The 27,714-nt window shown below is 47.0% G+C and overlaps 1 long non-coding RNA gene across 2 annotated transcripts; it reads right to left on the bottom strand.

Moving 5' to 3' along the window:
- Nucleotides 1-17,942: 17,942 nt before the first annotated feature.
- Nucleotides 17,943-27,030, bottom strand: LOC144164242 (uncharacterized). Of its 2 annotated transcripts, XR_013321112.1 has the most exons (4): nt 26,681-26,990; nt 22,561-22,713; nt 21,190-21,306; nt 17,943-18,473 (listed from the first exon to the last, which is right to left on the bottom strand). It is a non-coding gene; the product is annotated as an uncharacterized LOC144164242 (long non-coding RNA). The 2 variants fall into 2 exon arrangements; XR_013321113.1 differs by lacking the exons at nt 17,943-18,473; nt 21,190-21,306; nt 22,561-22,713 and adding an exon at nt 25,147-25,262 and having other exon boundaries at nt 26,681-27,030.
- Nucleotides 27,031-27,714: the final 684 nt, after the last annotated feature.

Raw genomic sequence — 27,714 nt, 5'->3', positions numbered from 1 at the left:
AGCTCTATTTGTATAATTCTTGCCTTTTTCTTGTACTCTTTTCTCACCAACATTCACTTTCTCACACCCACTGTAACGATAAACGCGTCCGGTTATTATCTCCCTAATCTTAGCTGCTATCTCCAAATTCTTAGTAGCAACAGAAGAAGCGAACTTTTTAGACATAAAGTAAGGGCGAATACCACGCACGAAATCGAACTCATGACCGGATGATCGGGTGCCTTGGATTCCAGAAGCTACTGGGCGTCCAGGTGATCGCTGCTCCTCATGGTCTCCCGTAGCTCAAAATAGCAGCAAGTTTGGTTTATGTGAAGGCTCTAATAAATAGTGTGCCTGACGTACAGCAGAAAGATCACAATACAAGTGTTTAAGTGCCGCTTTACGCAACTCAGTCACCCTACCCCTCGAATTCCTATGGCTTTTCATCAACGTTGGTGCCACGTACAAATGGTCCTGCGCCCTTCTTAACGTAGATGTTCACATTTGTGCGAGTGCTCAGTGGTGACGGCTAAATGTGCCACAACACCTTTTGAGTCCTACAGCCCCATCCAATAGGAATGTCTCGGTTGATACGTCCTTGCCATCTTCATGCAAATTCAAGCAAATAAGAAGTACTCGCCTGTCTCTTCCCTATTTGTGCGACGCAACGGCTTCTTCTGTTCAGCGAGCTCAATCTTCGTGCTTTTTCCGACAATTTTGTAATCACAAGAAGCACACATAGGGTATTATGATGTCCTTGTCCGTTCAGAGAAAAAAAAACGGAATTGGCCGTCCGTAGCAGGTAGACAATCCGAACGAAAGTTAGTAAAGTTTTGGACGACATGAGAGTCGATCCCAGGGCACCAGGAATCCGAGTCAAGCCTGCATCGAGCCTAACCAAAGGTAGATAGAGTAAATGCGTTGTTGCCTTCGAGAGAGGAAACACCAACCACCGGTGCATGAGGACCGACGAAAGGCCGTTTGCAGCATCAGCATCGGCACAGCCGCTCAAACAGACTATTGGTGGGGCGGAGCCGCGAGAACTGAAAGCGTCGACGAGGCGAACGATGTGTCCCAAAGTGCCCTTCCTCAGCGAATCCGGTGTTTTCGTCTCCTACACGAGAGGGTAGCTTGCACACCTGCGCATGTGGCCATCAACATTATCTTGAAGACAAAATTGGCCCCGATTCACGGCGCACCAGCGAAGAGGATCCTCGAAGGAGAGTTTCATCTTTTCGCTGCTTTTTGTTCTCACGGAGTGGCGGCGCCACCAGCGTCTCCAGGCCACCCATCCATTGTTTCAGCTTAGGCTGTCCGCGACTGCATGATAAGTTGGCTTCGGTTCAAAACATCGGTGGGCTCAATTTTACGGTAAAGGTATGTTTCAACTGAAGGAAGGCCACACATATTCATCACTTATCCAGATTTTCCGATGAAGATGACTCCTGCTCCCAGACGATCACGTTCGATTCACGAAGGGTTATCTGGTTCGGTGGGCCTGGAACCGTGGGCCTGAAAATTAATATGCAGAAAACTAAAGTAATGATCAATAACCTCGGGACAGCACAGCGGTTTGAGATAGGTGGCGAGGCAGTGGAAGTGGTAAGCGAATATATCTACTTAGGCCAAGTTAGGCTGGTGATGATGGCCAAGATAGGCTGGTGATGATGATGATGATGATGATCTGGTTCCGACGTCAACGTAACCAAAGTAAATACATATCCCCATGAGGGAATGCCTTCTGACGATGGCACCTGCCTTCTCAGGAAAGTATTGGGGACAATGCCCCTGAGCTCGGCGTGTGACTATCAGAGATTATGATATCATCATAATCACTGCGCTACAGTGCTTTAATATAAAATTGATATCAGTGATAATGGCACTCAGGCGCGCAAGGATTGAACCATAGCGAAGCTGCAGGATTTTTTTCTACGTGATCACTCAAGAACGCATCACCACCCATTTGTAAAAGTTTGTCATACCTATTTGCATGTTCTGTCGTAACTTTGCACTGTGGTAGTAGTAGTTATCGTGATATGCATCGATATTGTCGTGTTCCTCAGGCCAAGCAATAAAGGCACGGTAGCGCTTGGCGACAGCTGCGGCGGAGCGGCGGCACGTACGTGCACGACGCATGCGCTGCGTTCGTGGAGTGCCCTTGAGGCTCCGTGGAGCAGGTGTTATGGCAGCTATGCGCTGTAGATTGCTGGCAAAGGAAGGCGCTCCTGATAATTTTCGCCAGTTTTGTTTTGCTAAAGCAACTGCGGGTGCGTAGCACGCTCGGCGGTCGCCGCAAAGCACGCGCTCGCGAGTGGTCCGAGTTTTGTTGTTATTTCGAACGCATTACGCCTTCCGTGCCGCAAATTACGGCCTGCTACAACATGTCCGCGGTTAGATCTTCGAGTGAATGAACAATCATTGCCGGGTCGATTCATAGCCCACACAACAACCATTTTGTTCTAGGTTGAATAACAAGGAAGTTGGAAAGCTTTCAAAGGCATGAAAACACGAAAAGCTGTCAAATGTTTACCGCGAGACACACGAAGGACGAAGTACGTTACACAACAAGCACTGACACCACGTTACACCTTAGCGCTTCTGGTGTAGCGTTCTTCGCCCTCTGTGTCTGCGCTGTAAACATTTGACATGAACAGCAAGCCCGACTGGTTCTTACAAAAAGCTTCAGGTTGCGATTTCGTAACTGTAGATATTTTGAAGAATAGAGGAGATATTGTACTCGAAAAGCTCGCTGCAATGTTTTTTTGATGCAGAAGACACAAGTGCCCATCCTGGAAAACGCCAACATTATACTTATTTATACGAAGGGAGATCCTAAGGAACTTAAGAATTACTTTCCCACCAATCTACTCTGAGTTGTTTGCAAGCTGTTTAGCAAAGTTATATTTAGCCGCATAGGTGGCAGCCTCGATTCCCAAAGCCTGTCTAGAGAGCAGTCTGGGTTCAGGGAAGAGAACCATAGATCACATCTGTGTCGCCAATCAAGTGAAAGAAAAAAAAAGCTTAACACGGCATTTGTAGGTTACCAGAAAGCGTTTGATTCCGTATTGACCACGCCCGTTGTAGAAGCACTAAAAGACAAGGGAATAGAAACATAAAGGATACTTGTAGAATACATACACAGGAATGCACGAGAAGGATTAACCTCCACAAGCAAAATGATAAACCTCCTATCCGAAGAGGGGTAAGGCAGGGAGATACCGTCTCTTCAAAACAATTCATAACAATTCACAGAATATCTGGAGGGGGTATTTAGAAAGCTGAACAGGGGAAACTTAGCATTATGATTAAACCACCAATACTTGAGCTATTTGAGGTTTGCGGACGACATAGTCTTGCTGAGTGACACTGGAGAACGCATGCAAACGGTGCTTGAAGAACTAAAATCAGAAAGCACGGCCGTGGTACTAAATATAAATCTGAATAAATCTAAAGTAATGAGGAATAACTATTCCAAAAACGTCCCCTTCAGCTTAGGAAACGAAAAGCTAGAAGAAGTAAAAGAATGTAACAACTTCGAGCAGGTGGTTAGTGCCGACCCCAAACCACGACAGGCAAATCCGGCGCAGAATAGGTATGGTTTGGGGGCACTCGGCAAGCACTCCCAAATTATAAAAGCCACCTCTGTCCCCGAAAAGAAAAATATGAAACTAGTGCATACTGCTGGTGATGACATACGGAGCAGAATGTTGGTACCTAGGAAACAACATGACTCTTATAAAAGAAAGCAAACGTATCTCGACTCAACGGGCCATGGAACTTATAATGTTAGAAAGAACAGTGAGGGATAGGAAACGAGCTGCCTCGATCAGAGAACAACCTACAGCTGACAATATCACAGTTGAAGTAAAGAAAAAGAAATGGACTTGGGCTGGCCATCTGGTGAGATTAACCAACAACAGGTGGACAACAAAGGTAACAGAGTGGATACCAAGAGATGGATCTAGAAAAAGTGGAAGACCACAATGGGGGTTGGAATAGCGAATTTCGGGGGTAAACTGTCTGCTCGAGCACCACAGGATACTAGCGGTTGGAGGTGAATGAGAGAGGCCATCGTCCTGCAGGGAACCTGAGTATGCTCATGACGGTGATGAGAAATAACGAAAAACTGCTAACTTGATCCCCTAAACGGTGAATCAAAAAATAAGTAGTGGCTCCTGTGCCAAGTTTATAGAAATAATGTCCGCACACGAACGTAATATTAGGGTCGCGCTCAAAGTAGTAGTTTTTAGGAAGAATGTCCTTTAGCGATGTGGGCATTGAGAGCTGTGATGTGGAGACATCCCTTCAATATTAAAAAGGGGCATAACGAGTTATAGAGGTCAGGGTATATCGAACTGCTCAGTGTCCTATATACGTCGCGCTCGCGTCTTTTTTGGCTTCTCCAAAAATGAGGTTCAACACGCCGAAGGTTATACTCTAAGGGGCAAGGCGTTGTACTTACAGGCACCGTTGCCATTTTTATTAGCCCCGCCAAGGCCAATAGTTCGTTTTCTCAGACGCTCCTCCACGCTCAGGCTCACGCAGAACGCGAAACATGTGCGGGGGAATGGTGCCCCTTTGTCAGCAGAAGTAAATATTATACACGAAGGGAAATTATAGGCTCGTACCACCACCGATCCGTAGGTTCGTGTATCACCATTTCCTACAGTCAGGTCGTCAAAACCAGGGGCTGTTGTTAGCACCGAAGGGGAGAATATTTGGCCACATTGGACGCTGATTCCCCCTAGCGGACGCCGTCTGTCTCAACTCGGAGAAATCTGTCTCAATTCGGAGAAAATCTGCACGTCAGAGCTTACGTCGTTAGTGGGCGCAGCCGATTCGCTACGCACGCCCCCCCACCCGAACATCCGTCCACTTCAAATCAGCCGAAGTGCAAAGTCAACGCTCGAACTATGAACCGAAAGGAAATGCGCCGCACCTCGAATGCGATGATAGCACATTCAGATCCCCACAAGAACGTGTACAGACTCTTTTTAGAGCCTATCCGTAGGGATTATTATTCTCTTACTTTGGTGTCTGGTGGTTTTTGTGCACCAAGTTGTGTCTCTTTAATGCTTCTAGTTGGCAGATCATCCACTTTTACTTCCTATACCCCAAAAGCTCATCAGTTACTATAAAACTTTTATCCTTTTTTTATAGGGGAAAGATTAACTATGAAACTTTTATCCTTGTTTATAGGGTAGAGATTAATAGAAAGCCGCCATGGGGCTTTTTAAAACAAGTTGTGGGCATTTTAATTTCCTTACTGTCGAGTTTTCGGTGGAGCGGCTGATAAGCTTTTCAAGAAAAGCTATGACGAACACTTTAATGGTATTCTGTTCTCGGCACGCGTCTATCGCCAGCCTCACCTGCGCCGACCAGCTTCCAGAAGTCGCTTCACGGTTGTTTCCAGAGTTAGCACAACGGAGATTCTCGACGTTGCACGTGGTACGATCGTGGCCGCCACCACACCGAGTGCATCGCCTTAGAAGCTGGGATACTTCTAACTTCACCACCGCAATGAAAACGAGCGCTGCGGATTTCTCGTCGTACGAAGACGCTATTAACAGCATTGGAAGACCCTGAGGTTGTGCAGCAAAACCACGAGCCTGCCGAAGGAGAATACAGTGGCTGATATCGAGTACGAAAATCTTAGGGCGATACGTAGAAGGGTAGAAATGCGTGCGGGTAAGACTTCCGCAGGAGAAGACATACGGGGACACAGACGCACGCAAAAGCTCATTCAGAGATATCTAAGGAAGCTGACCAAACGCGAATTGCTGTATTTTTGTTCTAAGCTATGCCCCTAGGGGCCACTTACAAGGTTACGGAGTTTAGTGCGTGGTCTCTGCGCACCGCGAACTCAGTTTTACCCTTTCAACTGTATTGTATGAGAATGAAGGTAAGCGACTTCGATGTCGCTGAAGCATTTTGTGCCAAAATTACTGCCGCACCGGGGTCTTTACCAAAGACCATTTCCAGGGCACCAAACCCATCATCGAACACACCCTACAAGGACGAACCGTTTTCTATGGCACAGCTTGAAGCTGCTGCGTGCTCAGCTAACAAAGACTTGATCGGGCCCTGACGGGATAAGTTATAATGTTTTATGTCATCTAGGAACCAATGCAAAGCTGTGGATTTTCTTAATATTCAACCGTTCCTGGTAGATCGGATGACTAGAGCCTGGGTAGAAACGCACTCTCATAGTGCCAGTTGTGAAACCTTACAAAGACCCCTCAAATATTAATTTGTATCGGCCCATTGCTCCTTTAAGCTGCATTGGCAAGCTCATGGAGAAGGTGGTACCGCCCCTCACTAGGGCCGTATCGTCCAGACTGGACTCCACGGACAGAATTTATATACGTCACAGACATCTGGCTTTCACAAGTGCCGGAGCAGCACTGACCGCGTCATTGCCCTTAAAACATATGTGAATAACTCAAACATCCCAGAGCACATTACCATTGCAGTATTATTTGACGTCAAATCGGCATATGACTCTGTTGCTTATGAAGCGGTCTGGATAGCAATTAGGTCTTCAGGCATTGCATAACGAATGTACCCCTGGATGTCTGATTACCTCTCCTATGGGAGAGTCTACATATCTGTAGCGAATGGTTAGACATCCCTCCATAGCGTTACCCGAAGTGTCCCTCAGGCTGGGGCATTGTGTCCGCATCTTCTAGAGGTAGAGGTAGAGGTAGCCTTGGGACATGCGTAGAGGTAACCTCTACCCAAGGTTACCTCTACCGGCCATGTTCACGCGACCGTCCACGTGAACAGAAAACTCCAGAGAAAATATAAAAGAAAGTACTGCCACCATCAGGAACGGAGCCTGGAACGAAGAGAAAAACAGTGCGAGATCCCGTTATCTTAGCAGTTGAGCTACGAGCGCCCGCGGAGACGGGGGAGAAAAGCAGTGTATACTCACCAAGCACAGCTCCTGGTTTGTTCTCGCTGAATGCCACGTGACAGTTTCACGCGACCTCCCGCGTCGGTATGCGCTCCGCACGCGCACGTGTAGCGGCCATGAGCGCGCCTAGCGCATGCGCCAGGAGTTCGTTAAAATTACAAGACGCTCACACCGATGTATGGCATCTCACTTCCCTCCATCTTTGCCGCCGACTTCGTCGCCTCCTTTGGCGGTGGCAGAGACGGAGGAGAAGTGAAATCGTGTAACGCCATTTATGTGCTTCCTTTAGTGTTATAAAAAAGAATTTCCACTCCTGTGGTTCCATACAACTCAACCAACCACCAGTCATGGATCATGCAATTATTTAACCCTTGCAAAAGATACCTGTTTGAAGAAATAAAGGGTGTGTTTAAGTACGCTTCACTTGGCTCAGGTTTACTTCTTTTTAGAGCTACGTGTGTTAATTCAAGTGACGTCGCATGGGTAATCGTTGTGGGTGTCGTTTGCAGCTTCTCTTTCCGACCACCTTCGCAGGGTGGATTGGCCCGCAGTTTTTAATGTCTTCCGAGGTGCTTGCCTTCAGAGCTGCTTGTCTTCAGAGATTTAATACCGTCAGAGATGCTAGCTGAAATCGGTTGAAATCTCCATGTGCGCTGATGATATCGGCTTCTCTTGGTCGGGCCGCAACAGGGGTGTGTTCCGGGCGAGGCTCCAGCGTGCATTAAGCTCGACGGAAGAATCTCTCGCGACAGCAGGCCTTGACCGACCAGGTGTGCCACAAATGCCTCCACACATCAGGACGTCTCAATAACGAGTTAACGGCAGCAGGGGTGCGGATAATTTACGTCACCAATTCAAGTTTCTTGTGTGTTGGTTTCCACCGCCACCTAGCATAAACGCTGCACATCCAAAGCCTAAAGGAGAAGTTAAAAACATTTGCGCATATTATCGGGGTGATTTCCAATAGCACTGATGGATATAGCGTCAGCTCTCTTTTATTGCCATACAGCGATCTGCGAAGCCATACTTCGCTATGCTTCTTAGCCTTGGCTTCTCTTTCCTAAGGGAGTTTTAAAATACTAGAAGGGTTGCAGGCCCGAATACTGAGAATATGTCTCGGTCGTCGGAAGACTACCTCCTCAGTCGGAACCTTGGCAGAAAGCGGACAGCTTCCACCGACGGCTTTGCAAAAAACGTAACAACTGCGCACGCATGTTATCCCAAGGCAACATGGGCATCTTTTAGCTGCCGCCCAGGTCTCTGAAGTACAGCACGATCGGGGTTTCCAGAGTCGGCCTTCAGTTTCTTCTCCTCAGCCTCCGTGGCAATTTCCTCCAACAAAATTTGCCACCACTCTACCTGAATTTAAGCGGGAGGTGGATATACGGGCCCCAACTGTAAAATTATTCGCCGTGGTGCATTTCAGCAACGAATGCACAAAACACACTCACGTTTACGTTCACGGTTCATTGACAGCAACATAGGCAGTGACAGGGATCTAGATTCCTTCATCGCTCACTACAATCTGGGCCCCACTTAGCCAGAAGTCCTCTACAGCAGTTACTGAGCTTGCTGGGCTGCGTGCTACTGTTCAGTATATGCTAAATCGGCCGGCAAATCTATCGGCTGGTTTTACAAACTTCAGGACAACACCCGAGAGCTTAAAATCGCTTTCAAAAGAACAGCTGTCCTGGGAAATCAATCTTTTGCACTTACAAAGGGAACAAAGCATGATTATGCAGTGGCTTCCAGCCAACGGCGGAGTTTTCGGCAATGACGTATCTCCCAAAAGCATCTGATGTCCCACTTTAGTCAAGATCTGCCGATTCTATTCACGAGAAAAGATGCAGCAATACTTGTCCCATCAATCGCACAGAAAACACAATTGTCTCTCTGGACTTACGGACGACAGCAATACGCACCTCTTCCCATCATTGATCCCAAGTGACCCTTCCGAACGCCACCTGAGCTTTGCAAGCGCGAGGAAGTCATTCGGCATAGACTGCGCTGAATTTGGCCTACAGAGGACATTACCTGCGCAAAATGCAGGAGTGATCCACCTCTTCTTTTCCACATGTTACTAACAAGAAGGCATTCATAAGGTAATATGCGTGTGTCGAAAGCACATCGTGCACTCATATTATCTTTGTGCAAGCTGCTTGGTGCAGGACTTGAGTTGAGGTCTGTTTCAGGTACTTAGCCTGGTCATAGTCAGGCTATACATGCAACCAAAGCTGTCTTGGAGTTTCTTCGGTGCACTGAACTGGACAGAGTTCCGTGAAAAACGTTTTGCACGTGACTGAAAGTTTGGGAGCAACACGTGGCTTTTTTTTTCATTTTTATAATTTTTTTGCTATCATCTGGTGTAGCAAGTCTGCGCGATGGCTCGGCTATCAAAAAATCGCTGGTCTTCATTAAGTTTTTTCTGTCTCTCTCTCGCAGAGGGACCATAACAGCACGCAGCGTTGCTGCGGAGCGTTTATGCGCAGCAAAGAGATCCGCCACAGTGGCTGCATTATTTGGATGCGTGCGTCGGCTTGCCTCAGTTTTGGATAAATTACATTTTTTGTTATACTGATGTGTTTGTTATTGTGTATATTATCAGTTAATTGTGACGGCTGAATTTTAAGCATTTTAATACGCATTTAAATGCTATTCTAGTCACATGGACGCCGGTTTCACAACGCGAGTGACCCAGGTTCGATTCCAACCACGGGAAGCCTTTGTTTGTTGAGCCCTGTGCTCCCCACGCCTGCTCGTTTGCTCGTTGCCTCGTCGTCACTTTCCCTCACACTATGTTGCCCAGCAGTATCCTCCTCTCTACTTTGCTGCGCCAACTTTTGAGCGACGCGAGGCACGGGAAGAACTGACGCTTGAACAGTTCCGCGGTTAAAATACGTGTTCATCACAAATACCTGTTTTGAAGTGTTGACTACAGTCATAAAAGAATTAGCTGAGCTGTCGAAATTGCTTAACAGAATTAAAACGAACGACATTCGTGCATACAACGTGGAAGTGACCGAGGAAACGCTGGAAAGAGCGGAAGTTACGGCCTTTTAGGAGTTGAGCTGGTGCGTTAGGTTTTTAGCAACCCCTCTTTAGTTGTCGAGGCTACTCGGCAAATACCAATGTGTCTTTCCGCCATGTTTTAGGGGCGAAGCACCTTAGGACCTCCCTCTGTCCGGGGCTTGGCGTCCGTGTACACAGCGTTGCGCATGCTCGAGGAGCATTGAATTGGATTGGATTCGATTGGATTGAAATGTAGTGGATTGAAATGGATTGGATTTGAATAAATATAATTGTATCAGATTGGATTGCATTAGAATTGTATATACTGTATACACGTGTTGTCGCTCATTTACATACGTGAGTGGGCAATACCACGGATGATTTACGGTAAGAACGGTGCCTAGTGCTTCCCCTGCTCGTCATGATTCACTTCGTCGAGATGGGCGAATTTTGTTGTTTTCCTGGCGGTAGCCGCCTCTGCGATTCACTTATTAGGGCTCCTTACGGAAATACTTTTGCGAATAGCCACCTTGTTTAGCTCTCATCGGCGCAACCTTTTCAGCCCTAGGTTAATAACCAATTCTGTTGTATCACAGTATGGGAGTTCTGAAACGTAACGACGGATAGACGTCAGTGTCCACTTTGTGCATGTATAATCAATATTGTCACCAATATAGTATTCAAGATTGTTTAGAAGCTGCAGTTGTTTGTGTGTAATAAGTGTGAGCTCTCATTTTTTACGCTCTGTGTTTACTTCCCCTGGTATAAAAATGATTTCTTTTCTGTCAGCAATTTTTGTGGTACTTTATGTTCAGTATTACCTGTTCGTAATACGTGGCATTTGGAACTTATTGCGGAGCAGTTCTGCTAATGCATCCGAATTACTGGAGCTCACTAGAGTATAAATAGCTCAAATTTGCATTTTTTTGCTTGCGTAGGTCCGGCTAAATAAAAGGATTTGGTGATTCTTTGTTCTCGGCTGCTGCGGGAGCACCGTGTGAAATCTTTTGAAAAGGATATGTGTGAAGTCAATGCACGCCGTATTTTGGTACTTTTTTGTGTGATTTTATTCTTTTTACAAATTTATAATATGGTTTTAAATCTGCAAAGGTTTTCTCGGTAAAATTGAGAAGTTCTTCCTGTGAAATTTCAGCAACGGGACTGTACGTACCATGCAGAATTACGTGATAAACGGTGTTTTGAGGGGAAAGCCTTAAAAACACCTGATGAGGAACGCGAGGCGCGTTTCAAAACAGGGTGAGGCGGTTTCTGAAAGAGGGTGACAAAGTGCCTTCCGGGAAGCGTATTTCCAAACGCTCCGCTGCACAGAGCACCCACGTGATATGTCTGTTCGCGCGATGCAGATCGGTAAAGATTTGTCGTCATTGGCTGCGCCTCCAACCTAAGGCTACCCAGAACATGAAATCACTATTATTAAGAAAAACAACACGTAGATTTTGCGTTTAGAAATGAAATTAAATTTAGACAGGAAGGTAAAGCCGTCGGCGCCAGTACTGAATACTCTGCATCGAGGCAGCAGAGCTCGAACCGTGCGCTTCTTTTAGCAGGCGCTCAAAAGAATAGCGCGCGCAGGGAAATCACACATGTCACGTGGGTGCTCTGTGCAGCGAAGCCTTTCGAGACACTGTGCCTGGTAAGGGAAACAGCAGCAGCGTAACATCGTAGGTAGCTGTGCATGTGCACTGTGAGCAGTCCTGAGAAATGCAGGTAAGGAAGAGAGTGGTCAGGACGCACGTGTTGATACCGGGCGATTCGAACGGGCTGGAGAGTGTGCTGTCAAGGGGCGCTGGTGCAGTGGAGACGGGCGCGGCCGCTAAGTTGATGAAACAGTTCTACAGGAGATCAGCAGAAGGTCCAAATAGGCATTTCCATCAGTCTGGGCAAGTGTTATGGATCCTCCGTATTTTTAGATGCGACGCTGAGAGGAGCATCTCTTGCCGGCGGCCCTGTCCTTCCTGCGTCGTCGTCGTCCACGTCCGCACAGCTGCGTCTCTCCTCCGCTCGCCTCCTCGGCTCTCTCTGATAGCGCCGATAGCGAACACTCTCTCCCAACAAAAGCGCGCGGCGGTGGGCGCGGCGCAAGCGCGCTGTGCGCATGTGCAGCGCCCTCTCTCTCCGCGGTCTCCTCTCCTTCTGGCGCGCTGCACTCTGGCAGCTGCGCTGCGCGCTGCGCTGCCGGAGTGCCGCGCTCCGGCCGGACTGTCAGTCGACGGTCACCCGCGCTACGCTTGCTCTCTCTCTCTCTCTCTCTCTCTCTCTCTCTCGCATTACCAGACGATTGCTCACGCAATTCGAGTAATTGACCCAACGGAAAGGCACAATGGAACCCCCTTCAGCGTCGCATCACACCAGGGTTCCCGCGAGGGGAGGTGGGCGTAGTGTTTTGCTCTGTTGCCCTCTCACAAGTAAATCATGATTTGATGAAAATATAATGGATCACAAGATTACAGAAAGTGTATAAGGTCGCACCTACTTACAGCAGGCAAACTCTCATTAAAGCGTTCACTCTATCAGTGGTAGGTGTAGTAAAGCTCTCCTGTCAGCTCGGTATAGTATTGCGCAATTTACGTGCCGCAGGACATATTTTGACCAGTTATGGCTTTGCGTTCATTAATACATTTTTTAAGTGTTCATTGAATGCGTTCATTGCTGCGACGGCCAGAAAGACGGGTGGAATATTTGATACGGCTTAAGTGACGTTGCTTAATCCAGACAGTGACGCAGAAATCCGCAAAGACAACACGTACTTGAGAAAGTCTCTAACTCATTTCAGGGTGTACACAACTAACCCTAAACCTGCATAGCTTATTCTCTACATATTTATAAAAAGCGCAAGAACGTTTTAAAAGTAGTAAAAGCCCTACAGACTGTTGAAAAACTTCAAACGCCCCTTGGTCTAAGGTCAAAGATGGTTAACACGCGAATTTTTCTTCCACGGTAAACCGAGTCAAATCAAATGCCAAAACGGCAATGGCTAAAGACCTAAACCACCAACGGTCAAGGTCCAAGGCTCAATGATCAAAGTTCAGACCGCCAAAGGATTAGTCCAAACTCAGACGACTACGAATGCAGCCCTCGGGAGATTTGCCTTAAACACAGTTTATTTTAACCTAGTTGAAAGCAGGGAAAACATTGAATGTATCCGACAGACGTAACTTGCCGTACCCGGGAGCCTACATTGAAACTAACATCTAGAAGGGACGAGACTTAACTGAGGACATTTGGTAGCTACAAAATAAAAGCAACCGAGATTGTAGAGGCAATGGAACCAGGCCACTGTGTCCGAAACCACCGAGCACACCTCACTCAATGTCCAGCATCCTGCTGCGTGCCCAGTGGGAGGAGAGGCTCGGACGATACGGCGATCGAAGCGTGCCGCTCTTTATCGCACTCAAACGGAGTTCGCGGCAGTGACCGCCACTCAGACAGGACTCCACCCAAAGCTCCGAAACTTTCAAGTGCAGGCAGATGGGAGCTGACCCTCGACAGCCACACGTGCCAGGGAGCCCTCAGTGAAAGCAAGCTTCCGTGCGTAGGACAATCCCTTCCCGAAGCTCTAACCGCCATCTCAGGCACCGAAATCTGCGTCCGTTGCTAAACCCAGACGGGAAGACATCGACCCAGGAAAACCCAGACGGGGAACTGTCTTTCTTTTTCCTTTTTTAAGAATCGCGATGAAGCTTGCGGTCTCCGCTGCATTTAAAAAATATTGCCTAGGTTAAGTTCGCAACGTTTCGATTAAGCTTTAAATGGCGTTTGTTTATTTAATGTGCCAATAATTGCACATTGTCGAGGTTTTAGGCAGCGAAACAATTTTGGACAAGTGGACAGCCCGCTACAAGCAATCCTTCTCTTTACAGTAACCCGCCCAGCGGGCAGGAAGAAAACGTGTAAAAATCATTTGCTGCCTTGATAGGTCAATTATTTTAAGCAACTGCATTGGCCTACAATGAAGGAGTAATTTAATTTTTTTATGTTTTCCTCAGCGAACTGTTGAAGTCCTTATTTTAAACAAAAAGGTCTAATCCAGCACTTAGTCTGGAAGCTACTATCTGCAAAATATTAAGGGGTAACTATTTTCGCTTGGACACAACACGGTGCTCTCAGAGGGGACGACTGCAGTTCATTGATCAAACATTTTAGATGTGGTAGCAAGATATTTAGGAAGCGAGGTGACATTCATTTTTTATTAGTATGTCTTTCCTGCGTGCAAACTCTCAGCGCCTTGAAAAAAGGACATGCCGAAGGACACTCTGGATCAAGTGGTGGCACACAGAGCGGAGGCCCACACCCAAACTAAATACACCCAAGCCAAGGTGGTAATGGCTTATGAATGGGCCACGTCAATATTATGAACAGCCATAACGCAGTACTTTGCCAATTATGACAACTCCAATAGTGCTATAATCAGACGCAGTACTCGTTACTTGTTATCAGAAATGTAAAAATTGGATGAGCGAACACAAGTTATCACCTGTGTGTCCCCGCAAATAAATGACGGTTTGTTTCCTTAGTTGATGGATTCGTGGGTTGCTGTAATTTTAAGACGGTACCGTTATGTTTGCATGTCATTGTCAAAACCACTTTTACTCCGACAAGTATGTTGCTGTAGAGAATAAACAAAAATTTCGCAGACAAAAATATTCCGTCTCACATCATTTTCGCATTACTGAAATTTTCCGTGGCTTTTCGTCTATATTTGAGTACATACATTGCAAGCAGAACCAAAAATGCTTCTAACCATAAAAAAACACCCTTCGAACTCTTTCAATAAATGGAAGCGAAGATAACACACATAGCCGGCATCTGTTCAAAAGCTTGACAAACATTGCAAGGGAGAAGTACTGGACCAAAGCTGTTAAGGCGTGGAAGGGAAATACACAAGAGTGGTCTTTAATTGCTCGTGGTCCTGCCCGCACAGCAGAACAGGTTTATAGCCAACGCGACTGGAAAGCAAGGAGCAGAGTGGTGTATTCCCGCACTTTATGCAGCGAGCCTGTTTTTCGTGCTTTGCGAGCTCCGGCTGTTTCCCTGGAGGCAGCGGTACTTCGTTGCTCACCACTACGTATCCGTTCAGGAAATTAATGGCATAAAAAGCGTAAGGAAATCACATAGGTTGCTGCTAAAGGCTCAATCAGGCCCATCGTTACGAACAAACCACGAAGTTGCAGTTCTTTCCTTTTCACCACATATGCTTTCGCAGCTTACTATGAGTAGCAAAGTGCACATATCCGTTTAACATCGCTACTTCTAACGCTGTAAGGTATTTCAACCATTGTTTACACTTCGGCAAATACTGCTATGAAATTCCCGTGATTTGAAGCGCAACAAAAGAAAACACGAACGGTGAATACAGAGTAGCCACGACACTCGCAACCTTTCTACAGACGTTACATCTCTAATACAGAGTAGAGAGCACAGGTGCTACCTGTCTACTAGCGTCTGTCTTGTCTACTCTTTATTCACCATCGGAGTTTTTTTGTTGCGCCTCAAATCATGGGAACTACTCACCAACTAGCTCAGCAACAAGTTGCACGCTGGTATCCAACTAGACTGGTGGTTTCAAAACTGATCAGCCGTAAAAACGTCCACGTACCTTAGATTGCTGCATCAAATTATTTCTTTTTATATGTTTTGACTGTGTTGGGGGCAAGCAGCCGGGCTCCAGACTAGTCGGTGGCCTGGCTACCAATTTGACAAGCGTTCGTCTAGGTGCAGTCATTCCACCTTTTCTCGGAAATCACAAACTCTGGCTTCTTTAATACCTCGTATTGCCGTTCACAGCTTCTCTGAAATGTTTTCATTTAGTGCGTTACATGGAGTTACAGGCGTCCTATTTCCTTCTTTCACGGTAGACAGAAATAAATCCCTATGATTGCTCATGTGATGCGGCAGGAATTCGTTCATCTGGCGCAGCAAAATTACGTTAACAAGCTCAATAGACTTTCCTTCACTTGGTGTTCCCCTGCCAACTCTTTCCTCCGCTGCATCCTGAAAACCGTCCTCTCCCTTCCCACTGACGTACACCCTGTCGCTCACAAAACTCTCCACTTTTATAGTCGGGCATTGTGTGTCTCACTGACGGCGAAGTTCGCGTAGGAAACGCAGTGCAGGAAAGCCAATTTTACCTCATGGTGACGATGATCTTGGGTGAAGGAAACAAAAAAACCACTTCCATGGTACGATATTCAACGTGGGTCCATCCCTTTCTGAAGCCACGGCCTATTCAATTGCGTCATTCCGGCACTTCTTTTTATTGTGCGCCAGTCCGACACGGCCGAAGCAATTTCGATTCAAGAGGGGGTAATGAATGAGCCGAATTAGACTGAAAAATCATACACCCTTGCGTCAAACGACTATGATGGCTGAATGCGAAGCTTTCTTCGAGAGGAATCAAACGGCGAAGGGTCAAAGTTAAAGCTGCTGCGATCAAAAGTCCAAACCGCATGCAAGCCAAAGTGAACGCTGTACGAGTCAAAGTCAAAACTCAGACTAATTCCAAGTAATTCCGCACGGGAACCTTCGCGTTCAACTGTCATCGTCGTTAGTGTTCTCGCGTCAATCTATTTTTGCAGCGCCTCAACCATGTGCCAGAGTTCCCGCCAGCTCGCCTAGCGGGAAGTTCTTAGGACGGAGGGGTGCTCCATTTTTTATATCCTTTTCGGATGGAAAATAAATGACGCCCTACCACTGGAAAAGTAGGTGCGGACAATAATCCCATGCCATCTCCACTAACGTGAAGCGTGGGTATGGGCGAAGCGCGCAGTGCGTATTCTGGGCGCCTTGGTGTTTCTGCCCACGGAGATGAAGCCATTTGCGTTTAGAGGTACCCAACTTTGATTTAAAAGTCTCCTGTGTTTGAAGTAGGAAGCGTTCTAGCGCGTGGCCTTGAAAAACCGCTCTTCCGGCAGGTTCGTTTAGTACGCGTTTTTGCCCCCGCAGATGAAACGTTCTAGGCCGAGCAGATGGAAAACGAGTATCCCGGTGTTTTACTGGGGTGACTACAAGATACGATGCGATGACATGAGACGCCAGCACCCCGAGCCCATAAGAGGCTTCGCCCCAAAAACGGATAGACATATGCCGACAAACTAAAATCTTAGTGAATTACCCCGTGGATAGCAACCGCATTACAACTGGTGTAAACCGCACTATTTAGTCGACTACATAAACCAATATGGAATGTGCTACATATCGTATCTGCTTCTAAATAGGAAGACTGCATTGTTTTTTCTAACATTAAGTAATCTAGCTCTCCTTCAATCACGGCCAGCCAGTTGAAGGAACACTAGCCTGCTAGACAGATCGATGTGGCAGCGGCAAATAAAACCGAATCATCTCTATAGTTACAATATTAGGTATTTCGAAGCTCTCCATTCTTGTTTATCCGTCACTTTTTTCTCTCTGCGTGTAATTAAAAAGTATCATTTAGGAAAACTACCCAGTCGAAAATGACAACAGAAAAATTTCTGTAGTACGTCGTTTGTCGTATTTTTGCGTGTCGTACAGTCGTACCGTCGTAGTCTTGTCGTACAGTCGTCGTGTTGTGTCGTCATTCTGACATTTGTCGTGTGTAGTATTCCTGTAGCAATTTTGTTGGTTTATCGTGTGTTGTAGTCCTGTAGTGATCCTGTAGTATGTCATAGTCCTGTAGTAAACCTGTAGTGATCCTGTAGTATGTCGTAGCCCTGTAGTAATCCTGTAGTGATCCTGTAGTATGTCGCAGTCCTGTAGTAATCCTGTAGTATGTCACAGTTCTGATGCTCTGCTGCGAGAATCATGCCTGTCTTGTCGAAGTCCTGATGCTGTGTTATGTATTCCTGGCGTCTTGCAGTCCTGACCTGTCGCACAATGCATTCATAACAATTCTGTTGCAGCAAATACCAGTATTTTTGAATCCAGCCATGCACTGTATTTGGGCTGTCCACTGTAAGTAAACAGTTAAGACAGCCCAAATATGCCACGAGCCCATGCGCAGGCAAACTGAAGAGAATAGAAAAATTTTATTTTAGTTTCCTTCATGCACACACAGCTCCAGGCTCGAAAAAACAAGTACAAGTACCATTAGAATTGACTTGCCGAAGGCTGAAAGTGCACCGTCCCTAACTACAAGCATTATGGATGATCCGCGCAATTCTAACGCTGCAAAGTTGTCTGAAGCTGCAAAAACCTTATAGTAAATACACTACATTCCCAGGGAAAAGCCACCAATAGCTACAGGCTGCCATTAATGAATTGTACAGCTGCAGAAAGCCACAGAAAGACACAAAAAAACTATCAATGCACACCTCATGAAGCACAAAAACGACATTGCAAATTACATCCACCATTAAAAATGCCGCCATTTCTCACAATGACTGTTTAGTATTAAAACGGTAGAGACACTGCCTCTGGCGTTCACACCAGCCAAATTGGCAAACAAGCCCATGTACCTCCTATCGGCGCACATCAGCGAAATTCTGCGCGAGATATCTAGCAAGAAGCTTGTGGCGCTTGTGCATTTCAGCTTGCTCGCAGACCTTTACTTGGAGGTAATGCCAGAAGGAACCTGCATCGATAGAAAAAAAAAAAAAAAAAACGAACATGGATGCAAGACAATGACAGGCAGCACAAAAAGACTGAAAATCATACTGCTAATACTGTGTCCTTAAACTGCGCCATTTTATAAAAGCTAAACACGCTTCTGCATGCTGAGCAATAAGAAGTGCTCTCTATTGCTGATAAAGTACTTTTCACATTACTGTGCCTATTCAAAAACGTTCAATTTAAACGATACCTTGCAAGCCCCTTTCCACAGCGTTCCTGGCAATTCTGGAACAAGTCAAGCCATTAGGACTTAGCTCAGAAAATGTCCTTTCAAAATCAGTTTTGTTTTCATTTTTCAACAAAAACGTGATTTTTGACATGCATTTGCATCACATGGGTGCAGAAAGGGGAGTGGTCTTTGCGCGTCACTGCTACTAAAGAACAATGCATGCCAACCGTAGGGTACTCTGCATCAGCGTTTGGTTTTTTATTATCAGGGCATGAAGGGTGAATCAGATGATAATTTTTAAATGTCAGGTTTGCAGTCACACAGTAATAACCCCTGAAATCGGCTGAAAATATCAAGCAGTGCCCGTTTGCAAAGTTACTTCGCGATTTTAGGCAGTCTTATTGCCTTTGTGCACATTGTTCTTAGTTGTGTTGTAGTTCTACTTACCACCGGACCATTCAAACAGTTAACAACAGTTTCGGTTTTGTTTCTGCATCGCGAAATTCATATTTAGTGTTACTCTGCAGTTACTCAACTTCAAGCCTACCTGCCATGGTGCCTTGAGCATCCGCTAAACATCCTCACAAAAAAAAAAGCATGCCACTCCTGATTTCCCCCCCACCCTAAAACGTTTTCTGCAATAAGAACTTCCGATGCAAGTCAAAAGATAACACCCAGTCACCAGATATCAGTTCCGACGAAAAGAGCACTTCAAACCGGCTTTACACACCCCCAGCTGTCCGCCTGCCAGTTTCGTTTCCATACAAGGGTATCTCCAGAGGTCTAGTCCTGCTCCTTGATTGAAATGTCTATTCGGATGGAGTCTCCAATACCTTTTGTACTGTTTCATTTCAAAAATGTTAGGTGCGCTGCAATGCATGAGGCTCATAGTGCTGATCTTTTTATCGCACAACAGCTACTTGGGCAAAGTTTGCGGGGCACGATTTTAGCGCATTGCACCGCATTTCTGTAAGCAAGGCTACAACAGCGAGTCAGAAGGTGATGATAAACCGCAAGTTTATGTTTTTAGCGATAACTGACAGTGAACGTCAACAAGCATCAACCACGGAGTTTTGTTTTCAACTCCATGCATGTTTTTCCGCATCGCGTGCTTGTCCCGAATACTGTGCTGGCTGTAAATGCAAAGTCAGTCACTGACAAAATGTTTTTACGTCACACGGGGACACATTCGTGCCTCTGATAATGTCAAATCGCCAGATTTCTTCCAGGGAACCACCCAAAATTGCCCATGTTGAAACGCAGGTTAGACTTCACCGCATGGCACGGGCACCACGCGTGGTAATTTTTTTATCTTAATTAGTTCTTACCAATGATTCTGCAGAAAAAATTTTTTTCTTGGACCCCTAAAAATCGGTCAATTTTCCAGCGCTAACGAGAGTTAAATTACTACAGCGTGACATCATACTCATAAAACTTTCCCCAAAAAGTATAAGCCAGCTCATAAATCTAAGTGAAGTTAAGCAACGATAAAAGTTCAGCAAATTAAACACATTAAAAAGAAAAAGTGCCGATACTCCCTAATGCAAAATTTGCGCGCAGCGTGAACTGCAGTCTTCTCAGTCGAGGTGCGTAGTTGCCGTGTCAATTTAGACAAACTATCAATGCCGACAATCAAAAATGCCTCTGTTTCAGTAACTGACCATTTTGGATTAAAAGGACACTGGAACACTCTTTAAACAGTGCCAGTAAACCTGCACAATGTTTAGATTATACTGCCAGGAATACCTGAGCCAAATATTACTAGTCCATGTGAAGCGGTGAGCACACAAATCGTGAAAGACGGGGAAAAACCAACCGCGCACTCTTCGCTCTTGGCATGGCCTAAACGACGTCATTGCGGCCATGGCTGTTCAATTGGCTGTCGCTGGTCAACTTTGCGACTCATTTCTCACATTTCTTGTGAGGATTCGCCGTCATCGGCACTGTGTACCAATCTCTTCTATGCCTAAACATGCACGCGCAGTTTGGTATTTCTTTTGCTGAGTTCGCACAGAGTTTGAGTGAAAAACTCAATACTCTCCTTTCAACGAGACCACTAGGCAACAATTGCTTATTGCTTCAAAAACGCTCTACCAGCCTGAGCGCGCGCTTGCAAGCAGGCAGCCATGCCTGCTTTTTTGTGGCACCAAACCAGAATTGACTCCCCCCCCCCTCCCCCACGTTGCAGAGAATACTCCCCAGCCTATGATATGTCCAAGGACGCCGAAGAGAACGCTGCAAGCCGCCCCCCTCTCCAGGAGAGAGCACACAGCTTTCGTTGCGTTGTCCGCAGTCGAGTTGAGAGAGAACAACTATGCGCGATTTCTAATCGTGCATAGTTTCGGTGACAGTAAAGGGCTTTTCATAATTCTTGGAAGGGCGATTTCTAGGACAATAGACTTTACCCCAAACTATATTCCGAGTAGTCGATGGCAAGTGCTGCAGGGTCCCTTTAAAACAGTAGAGACACTGGCCTAGGTTTCCAGCAACCAAATTAGTAAACATGTACCTTCTTATTGGTGCAGATCCACGGACCCTCGTGCTAGATATCTCGCTAGCAGCATGTGTCGCTTGCTCATGTCCCCTGGTTCGCAGCCCTTCATCTGCAGGTAGTGCCAGAAGGGATCTGCATCAATAGAACAAAACAATACATGTAATGCAAGACAATGGCAAACAACGTAAAAAGACTGCAAATTAGACTGCCAAAACTGTGTTTTTAACCTCTGCCATTTCATAGAACTAAACACAATGGCTCCACATAGATGAGCTGCGAAGCCGGGCGCAGTCGACGAAGTGCACGAAACAAACCACGTTTGTTCATAATTTGCAAGGCAGCATACTTACCAGTCGTTTTACTGAATTAAACTTGGACAGACTCGAGCTTTATTCTAGCAAACAAACATGGGGCTGTCTGTTTCCCTTACTGTGTGCGTAGCACACAACCCAATTTGCTCGTCCAGTGAAGACACCAGACAGGTCACATCTGGCTGTTCGACATCCATGTGTAAGACTCCACATGTAAGAGGGTGTGAAACCTATAGTTTTGCATGCACGACCTACCCTCCTTCCTCTGGTCCCCACATGTGCACGCGTAAACCAGCAACCGCTTATATGTGTGTGCTTAGCAAAAACGACAAGAGCAAGCGGCACCCAGAAAATGGTTTCACTGGAATAAAACCCGAAGGGGCCGGGGGGGGTTGAAACACAGACTGCTTCGTAAAACGAATGCTCCCCGTGCTAAAAAAGTGGTGCTTTTCTCATTTATATTACTGCAGAGCATAACATTACACTCGTAAAACTTCTCTCCAAAAGTATATGCCAGCTTGTAAAACTTTCAGCTAAAGGGGCCATGCAGACACATCAGAAGTTCGGTTCATTCGAAAGATTGCCACGTTAAAATCATAGTGACACCACTTTTAATGTGCGCTTCACCCAAATAAGCTATATAAGTAGGGAAAAAGGGAATGGCCATGCAACCCACTAGCTCACTTCCCGCAACAGAACCTAGATATCCTATGTGCCCAGCTGTGCGATTGGCTGAGGCCGGCAAAAGCAAGCACAAATTAGGTACGGCTTGCAAGCTTTCCAAATGAGCTATTTGCGCATAAATGCAATGCATATTCATTTTACAGCAGTACGAATGATGCGAGAAACAATAAAAGTACAAAATACACATAAGCATAGAAATATTGATGAGCACTGCTGTTGGTACTGGGCACACTATGCTTGTTGTAGCTGCACAAAAGTCCGCCGCTTTGGAGTTGTCTTACGTGACCCTGTTTGTCGAACATACCCCATGTTTTACAAAACGATTACTTTCTACAGTAGCAAAAACAAGCCAAGTTCTGGGACTAACAGAAAGAAAGCGTTAAACACCTACTTTCTTCACAGCCAGCGCCATAGAGGGCTCGTGCTGGTAGTGCCGCGAGGCTCGTGCTGGCGCAGCTGGTGTCGGGTGCTGGTGGTTCTGCAGGGCTCATGCTGGCAGGGAGCTGCAGGCCATGTCCACTCTTTTCACTCCCTGGAGAGGTGCCTGAGTCACATGAAAAAGTGTTGCACTCTTAAAACAATACGCAGTACAGGCAATCAGTTTTAATAAAGGCTGTGGCTAGCGTTCCGTCCAGACGAAACGATATACAAGTGCTAAAGTTCCGTCCAGACGGAACAGGGCGCTGCCGGTTATCCTTCCGTCCTGACGGAATACAACTGAGAGCTTAGCGTCCCGTCCCGACGGAGCCGGCGTGAAATTTGTACAGTTCCGTCTGGACGAAAGCAAAACCGGCTGATTAGACGCCCTGCTCCACCTTCAGATGTGGTGTAGGGGTTGCTCCTCGGATAATGGCAGTATTGTACCGGGTTCGATTCCCCCCGGACATGCTTGGTTTTTCTTTTTTTTTTTTTTGCGTGGTTGCACCAGCGTTATGCAACAGCTAACTTCTTGCCCACTTTACAATTGACGCGGTGAGAGCAGTCGGTCTTGATTTCGCACTCAACCGGCTGCTCTGCTACCGCTCAATAGAGCCAAGGCCGACGTGTCCATCGCCAGAGGTCCGATCACCTCTAGTTCGTAATGCTGATTACTAATTAACGGTTCTTCTGGCTAGTCAATGAGCGGAAGCGGTTCATTCAGCTGGGTAAATATCAAGAACGACTGCCCTCGCTGCTTGTTGTGAAGCAGGTTTTTTTTTTTTTTTGACGCCCGCGTCTTCTAGCTGCCTCACTCAGAAAATGACGCGCGTCGCGTGCGGCAGTGGGAGGAGCCTGCGACTTGCGCCATTGGGGAGGCACGCGCCTCATGGCGGCAGTTTTGAAGCGCTCGACTCAGCCGGCTGGCTCCGCCAGCATAGACCGCCAGAGATTTTAGGCCACCACCCCGGCAGATACTGCATGGGCGCTTTCACTAGCTGTGCGGATGATGTTTTGCAGTACCGTTCTCGCCCAAAATTATAAGCTCCTTTACCGCTCAAGCAACTTCGTGCGTGTCTTGAGCGGCATTTTGAGCGGTCGCTCGTGCTCCCGACACCATAGTTTCCCTACACCACTTCGAGGCCGAAGCCACCGCCATGTTCCTGCCACTGGCCGCGCCGGTCGCAGCGTACCGGTGGTTCCGCTGCAGCGTCAGCGCGCCTGTGGCGTGCGCGGCACATTTTCGCGGGCAGAAAATGCTCCGTCCGATCGCCTTTCTTGAGTTTTGTAGATTTTTACCCTACTGGTCAAACCACTTCTGCTCATTGACTAGCTAGAGTCACCGTTACGAATCACCGAATCACCATTACGAACTAGAGGTGATCGGAACTCTGGCGATGAACGTCGGCCTTGGCTCTATTGAGCGGTAGCGGAGCAGCCGGTTGAGTGCGAAATCAAGACCGACTGCTCTCCCCGCGTCAATTGTAAAGTGGGCAAGAAGTTAACTGTTGCAAAACGCTGGCTCAACCACGCAAAGGGAAAAAAAACAAAAAAAAACAAGCATGTCCGGGGGGAATCGAACCCGGTACAATACTGCCATTATCCGAAGTGCAACGCCTACACCAAATCTGAAGATGGAGCACGTCGTCTAATCAGCCGGTTTTCCTTTCACCTAGACGGAACTGTACAAATTTCACGCCGGCGAACGCTAAGCTCTCAGACGTATTCCGTCTGGACGGAAGCATAACCCGCAGCGCCCCGTTCCGTCTCGACGGAACTTTAGCACTTGTATATCGTTCCGTCTGGACGGAACGCTAGCCACAGCCTTTAATAAATTGCTCCGCTTTTAAAAGAATTTAAAGGTTGGTCAATACCATTCTCAGCACGCACAAAATCGCAAACAAGTCATTCTACATAGGTGCAGATTGTCCTTTTATGAGACTAACAAGTCACTTTTAGGGTTGGGGCTGTATGAAAAATATAGAGCAATAAGTTGTGTTGCCCACTCATAGTCACATTGTTAGCAAGTCTACTACAAAACATAAAGCAGCATTGCCATGTTCTTGCACTTTCACTAGAATTGCAGTTTTATGAATTTTTTTTACTAGGCCTTCTCTTCCAAACAATCTCATTGTCAAAATCCTTTACAGCGAGTAAAGCACTTTCAATGGGCAGTAATTTATGCAGTGCCTGCAAAAAGGCCATGGCTCGCAACTAGATAAACCAATAGCTCAAAATCTTCGTATAGAAGCCACGTGACAAGGTCGTGCTGCAGGGCAGTTTTGTTTTCACCCACCCAAAGAAAGGAACCTGTTCAATCAGGCTGTAGGCTCCTTAGATGGTAATGCCAAATGTTTGAGGAAGTGAAACCTTCCTGCAACAGTTGACATTACAGCCAACTAAGCATGATAGCAACTGCAGTATCTGGTACGTTGCTTAGCTCATAATAGTGATAAGAAGCCATGCACACAGATGGAGCATTGTTTACGCACTGGTGAAAAGAACTTGCCGGCCTCTCCACGTTGAGTGATCGCAGCCCCCGCATCTCGGCCTTGCAAGGAATTGCACGACCCTCTTCCTTAAAACTGCTACAGGGTCTTGGTCCCTTGCGGCAGCTCGAAGAATGATGTCGACCTTCGCTGATCTTTTCTCTGCCTTCGCAGTTTTTTTGTCTGCCTGCAATGAGAGGTCAAGAGATAACATGCCATACTTGTTCCGAGCCTCGTCCACCATAATGACACCTATTTAGAGCAACAAGCACACTTCAGTGTCATTTTACACGTGTTTAATGATAGTTACGAGGTCAACTTTCATGCAAATATTGACTTCCCCTAATAAACATACCTGAAAGCGGTGGCTATTCTAGCGCCTTGGCATTTATGTGCGTCATGTTCGATAAGAGCATTTACAAATAACATTACTGCAGTGGCTGCTGGCAAGACGGCCTTCACAGAAAAACCACGATTTCGAAGCTCGTACAGTCGGCAAAAGGCTTGTCTATAACGCGCGAGCGGCGTGCTCTAGACTGCGCGCGAGACACTTAGTGAGAACGCCTGGTTTGACACCGGTAGAATGTGAGCATGAGTGACCCGCATCAGCGCGATGGTTCTTTCCCTTGTCGCTGTGCCCGTCGCCTTGAATTCCGTACCTTCTTTCGTCGTGAGAAGCGCTGCCTGCACTGCCGGGTCGGGAAACAATGAGCGATTGGTAGTAGAGCGTTGGCTGCGTTTAACTAAAGTGCAACGCTTTTTTTGCGGCGCCCTACACAATTTAGACAGGAGTGTTTTCCTGTATGCGAGACAACGAACGACAATAGCAGAAAACGCATCGCTGCCGGTGTTTTATAGTAACTAGATATCGGGCCGTGATCGCTTGCACAGTGCATTGAGTATTGTGGCGTGAGCCCGTCAGCAGCGACATGCAAAGCCGAGCCCTGAAACCGGACAGTGGCGCTCAAGGGACTCATGCAGCTGTTGGCGGAACGATAACGCAATGAACAGCTGTGCGCCAAGGCTAATGCAGACGAAAAACTCGCACAACGAGCGTTAAGGTGGGTAATCTCCGGTTTTGTTTCCCGGCCCGGCAGCGCAGGCACAGAGCGCTTATTACGGTAAAAGAAGGCGTGGAAGCCAAGGCGACGGGTGCAGCGAGGAGGGACACAGCCATCGCGCTGATACGGGCCTCGCATGCACACATTCTACCTATCTTAAACCAGGCGTTATCACTACGTGTCTCCCGCGCACTCCGGAGCACGCCGCTCGCGCGTTAAAGCCTTTTGCCGACTGTACGTGAGAATGTGGCTTGGCGACTACTCGACGCCGACACGAACAATGCAGATGAATTCCTACCCCGACTAACTGGTAGCCAGCACAGTCCTGAATAGAGCGTGTTACGTGGAAAATGTGCAAGGTGGTAATACGAGCCATTTTCTTCGGCGTCGGCGCCATCTACGGTGAAGCGGATCTCCGCGCATTCCGACGGCTCAGCCGGCATGCCGATATTCATTCCTTACTTTCTGCGGTTAGTGGCAGATGTAAAACTGCTAAAAAGCGCTCAGACACTGTTATGCACAATTTAAGGGTAAGAACACTTACCGGTCATGTGAACGATGGTGCCGTCGAATAATCTTCCCGCGTCTCGCTGTCGCCGAGCCAAAACACTTCCCACGCCACGCTCGTAGTCGTCGACGTCCACCACAAAAAAATTACGCTCGTCCGTAGGCCCAACGACTTCTCTTCTACCTTCCAAAACATACTGAACGAAAACGTTACACGGTTACGCTTTGTTACACGGTCACACTACGTGCATACGACAACGATCGACCAGCGCAAGAAAAGAAACGCGGCGTAATGTGCGTTGCCATGTGTGTTGCAACAGTGAGGGCTGCGGCTACGGCTGGCTACGGCTTCAGTCGGCCTATATAGGCGGCGTTGGTTGATGCCAGAAGATGAAGCCGATGAAGCGATACATGAAAACGCAATCATTTTGGTTGTAATAATGAACATAATTTATTAACGGGTTACAAACCTCTTGATAAAAATTAGCACTGTATTAACCAGTGATAGCAGCTTCCAACTTCAGCACGGTTCTTTCATGTGTTATCAATGTGTTATCACAGTCTCACAGTCACACCATAGCACACACATCATTTTCTGCACCGTGTTTCTGCACTGTGCTCGGCTACATAGTATGTGCGCTGATTCTCTTTTCTTTTTGCAGTGGTCGGGGCTGCTTTAAGGCCCAACCACATGCAGAGCACTTTCGGCGTTTTCTCGCGTCGACGTCGTCGCCAGAAATGCACGGCTACGCGAGCTGACGCCCGAGCGACGCCGATGTCTACGTTCGCCAGATATCGGCGTCGACGCAGCGCGAGAGAGCATCGGAAAGCGGGCGACAGCGTCCGTCTTCGCGTGGTTTGGGGGCATTCCTTTCAGCAGAAAACAATCGATTTATTTTTAACTTGCGGTAATCGGTTGCCTTGAGACAAATTGCCAGCTATTTCTGTTCGCAAGCGCTTATCCATTTGTGGCTTGTTCGGCTTTCAACGGGGAGATCGGGGATCTGCGATTTAAATAAGGGAGCTCTGGCTACATCGCATCCAGTATAAGCATAATGTGGCTTGTCTGCA

The sequence above is a fragment of the Haemaphysalis longicornis genome, unplaced genomic scaffold (genome assembly GCF_048455015.1).
Source record: "Haemaphysalis longicornis isolate Haplotype H1 unplaced genomic scaffold, Haemaphysalis longicornis Haplotype H1 scaffold_13, whole genome shotgun sequence".
Taxonomy (NCBI): domain Eukaryota; kingdom Metazoa; phylum Arthropoda; class Arachnida; order Ixodida; family Ixodidae; genus Haemaphysalis; species Haemaphysalis longicornis.
The sequence above is the reverse complement of the archived record's forward strand: the minus strand, read 5'-3'. Positions and strand labels throughout refer to the sequence as shown.